The 9,615-nt window shown below is 30.5% G+C and overlaps 1 pseudogene; it reads right to left on the bottom strand.

The window, feature by feature from the left end:
• Positions 1 to 7,250: 7,250 nt before the first annotated feature.
• LOC121223010 (1-aminocyclopropane-1-carboxylate synthase CMA101-like) lies at positions 7,251 to 9,375 on the bottom strand (annotated as a pseudogene).
• Positions 9,376 to 9,615: the final 240 nt, after the last annotated feature.

The following is a 9,615-nucleotide window of genomic DNA, read 5'->3' as shown; positions in this document are numbered from 1 at the left end:
AAAACTACCATGAGATGGGAGTAACGAAATTCGGCATGCTGGGGAAAGAAAAAAACAAACTGTAATCACTAGTTTTTGTTTAGAGTGGTTGCCATAGGTGGGGTGGGGCAGACTGCAACCATGTGAAACATGACTCAATTCCATGAATGCCTTAAATTAACTAAAACGTCTGCTTTTTCCGCTTATAAATTAGTTTAATTGATTGTGGGGGCAAGGAGTAAGGACAAATCCTTTGATTTGCTTGTTAAGCAAAGCAACGTCAATAGTTTAGGCCAAAAACCACAAGGATTCAGAGGCATATCTCCACCACTTTCTAGCTGCAAAAAAGGAAAGCTAAATGTTTGCAGAAAGGAATGCAAGTTTCCACTTTTCAAAACCTACCGGCAAATCCCTCGAAATAGGAATTATGTTACTTGTATATATAAAGTCATAATCTTTCAAATATACTCTTCCCTTAGAACACACATGTTTTCTTTTCCGTTGTTTTTGAAATCAGAACACAGTGAGGAAGAGGAATATACATATAGTAAGATATTCATGTTTAGAAATGGTGATGTTGGTTGAAATCAAGGCAAGATGTTGAGCCAACTTTTGAAAAATGGATATTGCCTATTGGACAACCAAACATCAAAACATACTTTTTCCTGACATTATGTATATAATTAATTACACATCCTCTCTGTTTCTCCATATGCAAACGCATGGGCTGAACAAATTTGTTTAATCTTTACCCTTCTCGCAAAATCTAAAAAATATCAATGTAAACACAAGGTAGGTTTTTTGTTATTATTCAACGCAAATTAAACTTGGATTATAATAATCAAATTTAGCATTTTTTTTCCACTTTATTTCAAAAATAGCAATTCAAACTCAAAGTTTGAAATCAGATATAAATAACCAGTTCGGAACCCAGTATAGGAAATTAATTGAGCCTACTTCTTAATTATTTAATCAAATAAACATTCAATGCTTTTTTTTTTGGTTGCTAAGTTTTAATTTGTAGTATTTTTATTAAATAAATTATTGTATTTTATTATTAATATATGTAATACGCTCTTCGAAACCTTGAAAAATAGTTGAATTTAGTGTAATATTCAATGAAACAAAATAAAGGAAATAATAAATTACTAGAAATTCTATCACGTGAAACCATGAAATTAGAACATAGATGTATGTTTAAAAGTAATATACAATAAATGATGAAACATATGATTTGAAATTAATTAATCATAATAACACATGAAATATGTATAATATTTAAATTTAAAAAATAAATTAAATTGTGAGTAAAACAAAATTTTATTATATATAAATACATCATATTAACATTAAATGCATATAATAGATATATTTATTAAAGTTTCATAAATAATGAAAAAAATATTTTAGTTTAAATGGTAAATGAAAAAGTTTTATATATATAATATCCTTAGTTCAAATTTCATTATGGACAACTTTTTAGTGATTTATAAAAATATAAAAAGACGAAAACACACATAATCATATAACTTACCTTGCAACTAAAATGATTTTTTGACAAATCCCTAACTGAGTTGAGTTGGGACCCGGTTGATGGGTAACACCAACTCAATAAAAGGATTCCTTAATTGAGTTAGGAATTTGGTTGATAGGGGACACCACCTCAATAAAAGACTTAATAAATAAGTTTAGGTACAGATAAGTTTATCTAACTATAATCATAAGCTTACTATTTTAACCTTAAAATAATTAAAAAATAGATTAAGTTCAAATAAAATTTAAAATGCATTATCTATACTATTAATAAAGCCCCTGACTAGTTGGTGTAACGAGTTAATTGAGCACCAAATCGGTTAGGAAAGTTACGAAAATGTCTTTCTATAATCAAAATAAGTTACATTATTCGAGGGTATTTTAGTCTTTTTACTTAAAAAAATAAAAAACTAAAAATATGCATATGGTAAGATTTGAACCCACACCAATTATTGGATTGATAAAATCTTAAATTTATCACTTAACAAAGCTTCATTTTGATATATTGTGTACATTCTTATTTTAACGTATACAATCTATTATCTCAATCAGTTGTATATATTAATAATGTTGCTAACTGATTTGGTATCACAAGTCAGCTCGACACTAACTCTTGATTGATGTCAACACCATGATAAAAATTGTAGTACATTTAGTAATGTTAATACAATGTGTTTATGTGTTTAATTTTTGTTTTACTTATAGCTTAATCTATATATATTTTTATTTTAATCTCGTACATATTCCATGTACTATTATGATTAATTAGTTTCAAATCATACGTTTCATTGTTTATTATTGTATGTTATTTTTAAACACATATTTATATTCTAAATTTGTGGTTTCTACACGCATATGTGTAGGAGGATAGGATTTCTAGTTATTTATATAAAAGCTAAACTATTATATAGTTTTTAAACTAGTTTATATTTGTTGAATAAGTCCTTTATGCTTTTATTATACCTAAGTAAGCCGCTATCTTTTAATATATATACTTAAATTAGCCCTTCTTTTAAAAGAAATGTTAATGTATCTGAAGAGTTTATTTAGGTGTAAATTAAATGTTAGGAGCTTATTTGGATACAAGGTAAAGGTTAAGGGCTTTTTTGGTTACAAAATAGAGTTTTGAGTATATAAAAATTTAGGAGTTTCTCTAAATAAAATGACAAAATTCAAGGACCTATTTAGTATTTTATCTTTAGAAAAGACTAAAATCGATTAATAGAGATTTACAATTTCACCATTATAATAGAGTCTTTAATTGAGTATGATGTTTAATAGTCAAGTAGTCAAAGAATTTAAATAAAAGTCAAACCCATTTATAATAATGAAAATAGATAATGGGCATTTAGGTCTTTCTAATCTTAAAAACGAATATCTCATTTAAAATCTTTTGTTTTAATTTTTTTTCTTATAAAATATTTTTTTTGAACAATCTATCTGCTCTTTTCGACACAATGCTTAAAATTATTCATAGTCCCTCTTAACCTATAAATAGGAGGATAATGCATTTCAGTGCACTTGAACCGACATCTTCTTATATTAACAACAATACCCATGCTAATCAAGTTAAGACTCAATCGGCCATCAATTTTTTTTAAAATAAATACATTTCACTTTTTTTAATACAATTCTTAAAACTATTTATAATTCCTTATCAACTCTTAAATAAAAAGATAAATATGTTTTAACTCAGTCAAACTTATGTTTTCTTACACTAACAATACTACCGATAATAATTGAGATTTTTTTTTTCAATATTTGTGTTGGTGACGCGTTTTCATGAACAAAAGTTTTCGTATAACAATTTAAAATAATGACAAATACAATACGAAGAAAAATCTGTAATTGCTCAATGATTAAAAAAAGTAAATTTAAATGCCAAAATCATTAATACCAGTCTACATCTGGAGCTCCCATTGATGGGACCCAAATTCAAGATTCTATTTTTTGTTTTAAGAAAAAGAAAACAAAACTTATTTCAGGGAATGGGAAGTGGGATAGGTTTGATGAGGCACGAAAGGGGATGGCAGTGAGCAGTCAGCCATGTTCAGCTGGGGCCTTCTTGTATTCATGAACCACAGCAGCACCCAAGGGGGTGCATACCAGGTTGCTTCCTCCCTTCACTCTGCCTTCTTCTAATATATGAGGTTTAATTAATCATTCCTATATATATTTCTCCTACCATAATAATATTTAAAGTGTTTAAAATTATACAATTCATATAATTTTTTTGTTGAAATATATCATATATGATATTGCCAGACTTGATTTTTCTCATAATTTTGCATATTTATCTTGCATTAATTATATGTATTATATTGTGGAATTGTGCAGTGCAGGTGGTTTCTATGTTCCCTTTGAGAATTTGCATGTGCTGGTTTGTCTTTGATCATGTGAAACCCACATGATTCCCATACCCAGTAATCAAATTTGGTCACGTCAACATATTGTGCAAAATAAATTGGAAACTTGAATCATGCTCGTGTTAAATTTTCTACAATATGTTACAATCATATTTCAAGTGTTATATTTATATAAATTATTTTTAACACGTCAAGAATTTTATGTCATTTAAGATTCTGATATATTTATATCTTCGTATGATACTATGTTGTATTAAATTGTATCATAAAATTATTTGTATTAACATCTTTGGTTAAAATTACATTGTTTCTTTTTATTGAGGATATAAATATATCACATCATTTTTCTTCCATTAATTAATTATTTCATGTCAATGTCTCTATAATCTTTGTTATGTATTAGTATATAAGGGGGCAGGAAATTAAGGTCTAATTTTTATGTTGGTGTTTAGAAATTGTTGAGACAAACCTTTTTCTTAATCAATGGTTTTCATGTCTATTTTTTCCATTCTTTATTTATTTATTTTTTAAATTTTGGTATCAAATAGTCATATTATAAGACTTTGATTATTTTAAAGTCAAGTGGGATAAACCCAAATTAAAAGAAACTTTCATATGAATGTTTGAAAGTTTCTAAGTTAACCTAATACTTAGAACTAACAATAATCCATTTCTACCCTTAAATATGAGAATAAATACGCTTCAGTATGTTTGAATCCACGTCCTTTTGCATTAACAATAATATCGATGCCAACCGAACTAAAACTCAACCAGCTTCATTCATAATATTTAAAACCAAAATTTTATTTAAAGAATATTGAAATTCTTACTGTTTAATGCAATTCACGTAAATAATTATTCAGTTAAGTTACTAACTGTTCACTTTACTTTAGCTGCAAAATTGTTAACTCAATGCATGGTAAAGAATTCATGTTATTGTGAATTAGAATTTAATGGCTTTAATTATTTTTAAAAAAACTAAATACATCAGCGGAGATCAATTGCAAATGCATTCAATATTAAATAAGAACATGACTTAATCGACATAAGCGTTATTGTCAAAGTAATTAAGAAGTCGTGAGTTCGAGTATACTGAATCACATTATTCTCTTATTTTATGGGTATAATGAGATTGTTAAAAATATAAATATTTAACAAGAACATAAGGTATTATATTATTTATACAAAAAAGAATAAAGAAAAAAATTGAAAGCAAATCTTAGAGACCATATTATTCATCACGTTAAAGGATGTAGACAGTTGCGACCGGTATTGCAGCTATAAGGACAAGCAACCATGCATTTTTTAAAACAAAAAAGACTATATATGAATAAATTTATTGGTCTTTTTTTGCTCAAAATTAAAAAGAAAGAGAGAGTAAATATAACCGAAAAGATTTGCATAATGCAAATAATTATTTTGGTTTAGTTTTGAGTTTAGATTCTAGAGATTTAGGGTGGGTTTAGATGGACGGTGCGTTTACCTACGGTTAGTGTAAAAATAGCGGTGGCGGTGAGATTAAATACTGTAATGATACTGTAGCGTGAGACAAAAAGTAAACTAAACGCATCGCACCCAATCGACCATCTAAACCCACTTCTTACATGTCACGTGCTAAACATTTATTAATTTGATGTTTATTCTACTTCATCATCTCATTTTTATCATTGTTATTATTACGATGCATTATTAATTGCCTGTAAGAAAACTGCAATTTTATTTATTTATTTTAAGTTCATAGAATACTTGGAATTAGGATAAAAACATCATGAAAACTAGTAAATTCATCCTATTACAATTTGTTTTGTTTAAGCTCGCGATTTTGCAATAGTTCAAAGAAAAAAATTTAAAAAAATAAATAGATAATTTTTTTACTAAAAAATAGAATTTACTTTTTGATCTAATATATAAAATTTAGTTTATCAAAAATAATCAGATTATAAAACCTCGTTAAAACAAAGGAAAAAACTCCACTTATATAAAACAATTAAATTAATAATATAAACAAGGATGGAAGCCATGACTAAACAAGCGTTTCTTAAAAATTAAACAAGCTAGATATCTAATAATCAAACCCTAACTAGTAGAATTAGCACCTAAATCAATAAATCATAAGCTTAACGCTCCCATATTCGTGAATTAATTTCCTACAATAATTAGAGGACTTTTCTTTTCCATTTAGGGATGTACCTTATAAACATATTTATAAGTTTTAATAGTTAAATAATTAAATAAATTTTAGAGGGCCGTCATCTTTTCACCATATAATATCACTTTAGAAATCTACATTCTAACGTCAATTCGATACAATTCTGGTTGTTGAAAACTAAGCCATATGTGAGTAATTATTTGTTCTTATAATCAATCTTTAGTTATATATTAATGAATAACTGATGTTATACATTTATATAATCGAATAAGAAACTACCACATCATTTGAAATGAAAGTTTAGATAATGTCATCTTTTAAAATATTAACGTAAGCCTACTTTCTTTCTTTTTTTCTTTTCCCTCAAGTCCTCGACAACATAATCACCCAACTATTCATCGACATGCTTTTGTTTGCCTTGTTAAAATTCCTGATGACTAAAAGCATGAAAACAGTCTTTAAGTTGACTGGAAAACCGTGTTTCATTCTCAAGCTTTTTAAGCACTCAAAACCTAGAAACTTCAAACCCTATTCCACTTTTTAACATTTCTTGCAAGTAACTCTTCTTTCCATTTAGCTTGCGTAGTAGGTGAAGACTTTGAAACAAAACAAAAACAGTTGCAAGCTTTATGTGTATATCTATACTATCTTTGTTTTAGTTGAAGAGAATAGAAAGGTTAGAGTAACTATACGTAGGAATATTCCACGGATAAATTTGTTTCAACCTCTCATATATATACACCAAAGAATGTATTTTGGGGAACCCCAACTCTCGTGCATTTGCTAAGGTCGGTTGAGCCACAATGAATGGAGGAGTGGCAAGCACAAACGCAGCTGATGATCAATACAATCACCCTTGAAAGGGTATTTTTGTAGAATCCTTATACTTTTATAGTGTTATCGGGTAGGCTTGAAATACGGATTCTAGCATTTTTTGAAAAAGAATAAATACAAGTGATTAACAAATAAATTATACACGTGAAGGTAATAAAAAGATTGATGGAGACAACGGTTTATATTGTAAATTCAAGAAGATTTTCATGCAAGTGCTAACTTAAATTTTACAAGTAATGAAACTAAACACACTTCAAAACCACATACGGATTGAGTGCAGTTTCTTCTTTGTCTACAATTAAAGAAATAATTACTTTGGACAAATTTATTCGAAGGAAGAAAAAAATCTCTGAAAAAGTTAAAAATAATACTGGTATCATTTGGCCAGACTTATCGTTCATCTTGCTCCCGATCATGGAATGATTGAAACGATAGCCGGAAAACCCATTTGGTGCGGAACTTCTTCCTTGAGTTCTTCAACTCTTGGTGGCTTTGGTTGTTAATGGCGACGGAATCAACAAAGGATTTCAAGCGTTGCATGGCGAGTTTAAGTGTATCTTCGGAGATATTAGCGAAGCAAACTCGGAACCACCCTGGTTCACTGCAATGACATGAAGAACCAGGAGAAATGTTCAGCTTAACATCGTAAACTATTCTCTTCCAAAGCTCCATTTCGGCTTCAAATGTGTTGGAGCTCAAAAGGTGTCTCATGTCGACCCAACAGAACAGCCCTGCATTGCTTTCTAAGCAACCGATGCCGGCTTTTTCTAGACCGGAAACTAGCTTGCTTTGTTGCTTTTGAAGCCGCTTGTGGTTTTTGGCCATGTATTCTTTCGTGAACTTCTTGTCGGATAACATGGCAGAGAGAAGTACTGTGTTTGAGAAGAAACTAGACCGAAGCTGGACATTTTTGTGGCGGCGGCCACAACAATGGGATCGTTGGAGTAAATTGCACCAACTCGAAAACCAGGGAGACCTAGATCCTTCGAAAGACTGTAAACGATATGAACTCTTTCCAGACAGGAGTTTGTTCGAGGCTTCGATCTTTTAAAACCTCCATGATACTAACGAAGCCTGGGGAGCTAAAAACAGTTCCAGAGTAAATTTCATCGCTGATTAAATGAATTTCTTTGTCCGTGATGAAGTTAATGAGAAGATCCAATTCGTCTCTTCTCATGGTTGTGCCATGGATTCGAGGGTTGGTGACTAACACCCCTTTCACCCTCAGGTTCTTTCTTTGAGCTTGTTGATAAGCTTCTTCAAGGCAGGTGCAGTGATTTGGAAGCGATTAGAACTGGTACATTGGATGGGTACAATTTCAACCCCAGTTCGCCATTTCAGGTCTCTATCGAATCTGTAAGAGAAAAGATGAACAAATTAATTATGTTTTAACATTTAGAGCAATACGTACGAAAGATGAACAGTTTTGAACATACCCTGGATAATACGGCGTCGGAAGGAGGAAAGCGTCGCCTTGTTCAGCGAGACAAAACATGAGAGTTTCATTAGCGGAAGTTGCACCGGCGGTAAGAACAATGTGATTTGGGTCAAAAGTTACTTTGTTCCCTCTGATTCAGCCATGAAATCAACCAATGCCTGTGGAATCAAGTTATGAAAAGATCTAATATAAGTTAAGACATTGCAGAGTGGACCCATCGAGACTTATCTTTAAGGTCATAAAATAACCAGTTTTTTAGCTTACTTTTTTGATGCAGGGAGGCCATGATAATCTTGGAAAGAGCAAGCTCTTTGAATATGGATTGCCCATCTCTCTTAAAACCAGCTGCATCTGCGTTCTTAGCCAACCATGACTCAGGCAGATCAAACGATAGCTGAAAAAAAAAACACAAGTACATTTGAGACATTCCATTTCTACCATAGTACAAAGATCTTTAATTATAGAAAACAATGTACTCTGTATTTTTCTGGGTTTTTTTTTTAATTTACTGATCTCTGCAGACCTTGATATTCCCTGGGATTTGACTTCATGTATGGGTTTTTGTTTTGCCTCCTAGAGTAAAGATCTGTCCTGAGAATTGCCTGACTTCTCGCAACAGCAATCAATTCCTTTGCCTGATATGAGGTACTAGTAGCTTTCTTGCCAGGTAAGCATGCTTGATCATAGCAGGAAAAACAATATACCATTCAAAAAAACAGCTAATAAGATGAGCCTAACATAGAAATGTTTTTTTTTTTGCTGGTTGTTATGAACAAGGTGTTGGGGGAAACCAGAAATTACTTTTTGGATTGGTTGATGAAAACAAATCACAATTGGAGACCTAAAAGCCATACCGACAGCAAATCTAATTACAAAACAGCACCAGTGACCCACGAAGTCCATGCTGAGAGTGTGCAAATATGGTCCATATGTTCCCTTTCCTGACGTAACTCATCCAACCCTTGTCGGCCACTCTCTTCTTTAACCAGTTTAAATTCCCATGTTTCTTTGTTTTCCCCTGATTCTACAAAAATCAAAGCAGAATCTCCCCTTTTGAAGTTATATTCAAAACCCATAATAAGCATAGGATCTAATGAGACAAATTGAGAAAAAAAATTTTTAAGTATACATACATGCAAACATTTAGTGAATTTATAATAATTGTCTAATAACTTCAAGTGAAAGAGATAATGTTGGACATTTCGATTTTGGACCATAGAAATTACAAAGGAATTTGGGTTAAACTTGAATTATAAATAAGTGCACGACTGAGATTAGATAAATAGTAAAAAGAAAGAGAAAGAAATGATGGTGAA

This window comes from Gossypium hirsutum, chromosome D11 (assembly GCF_007990345.1).
Source record: "Gossypium hirsutum isolate 1008001.06 chromosome D11, Gossypium_hirsutum_v2.1, whole genome shotgun sequence".
Classification (NCBI taxonomy): Eukaryota; Viridiplantae; Streptophyta; class Magnoliopsida; order Malvales; family Malvaceae; genus Gossypium; species Gossypium hirsutum.
This window is presented reverse-complemented; position numbering and strand designations above follow the sequence as displayed.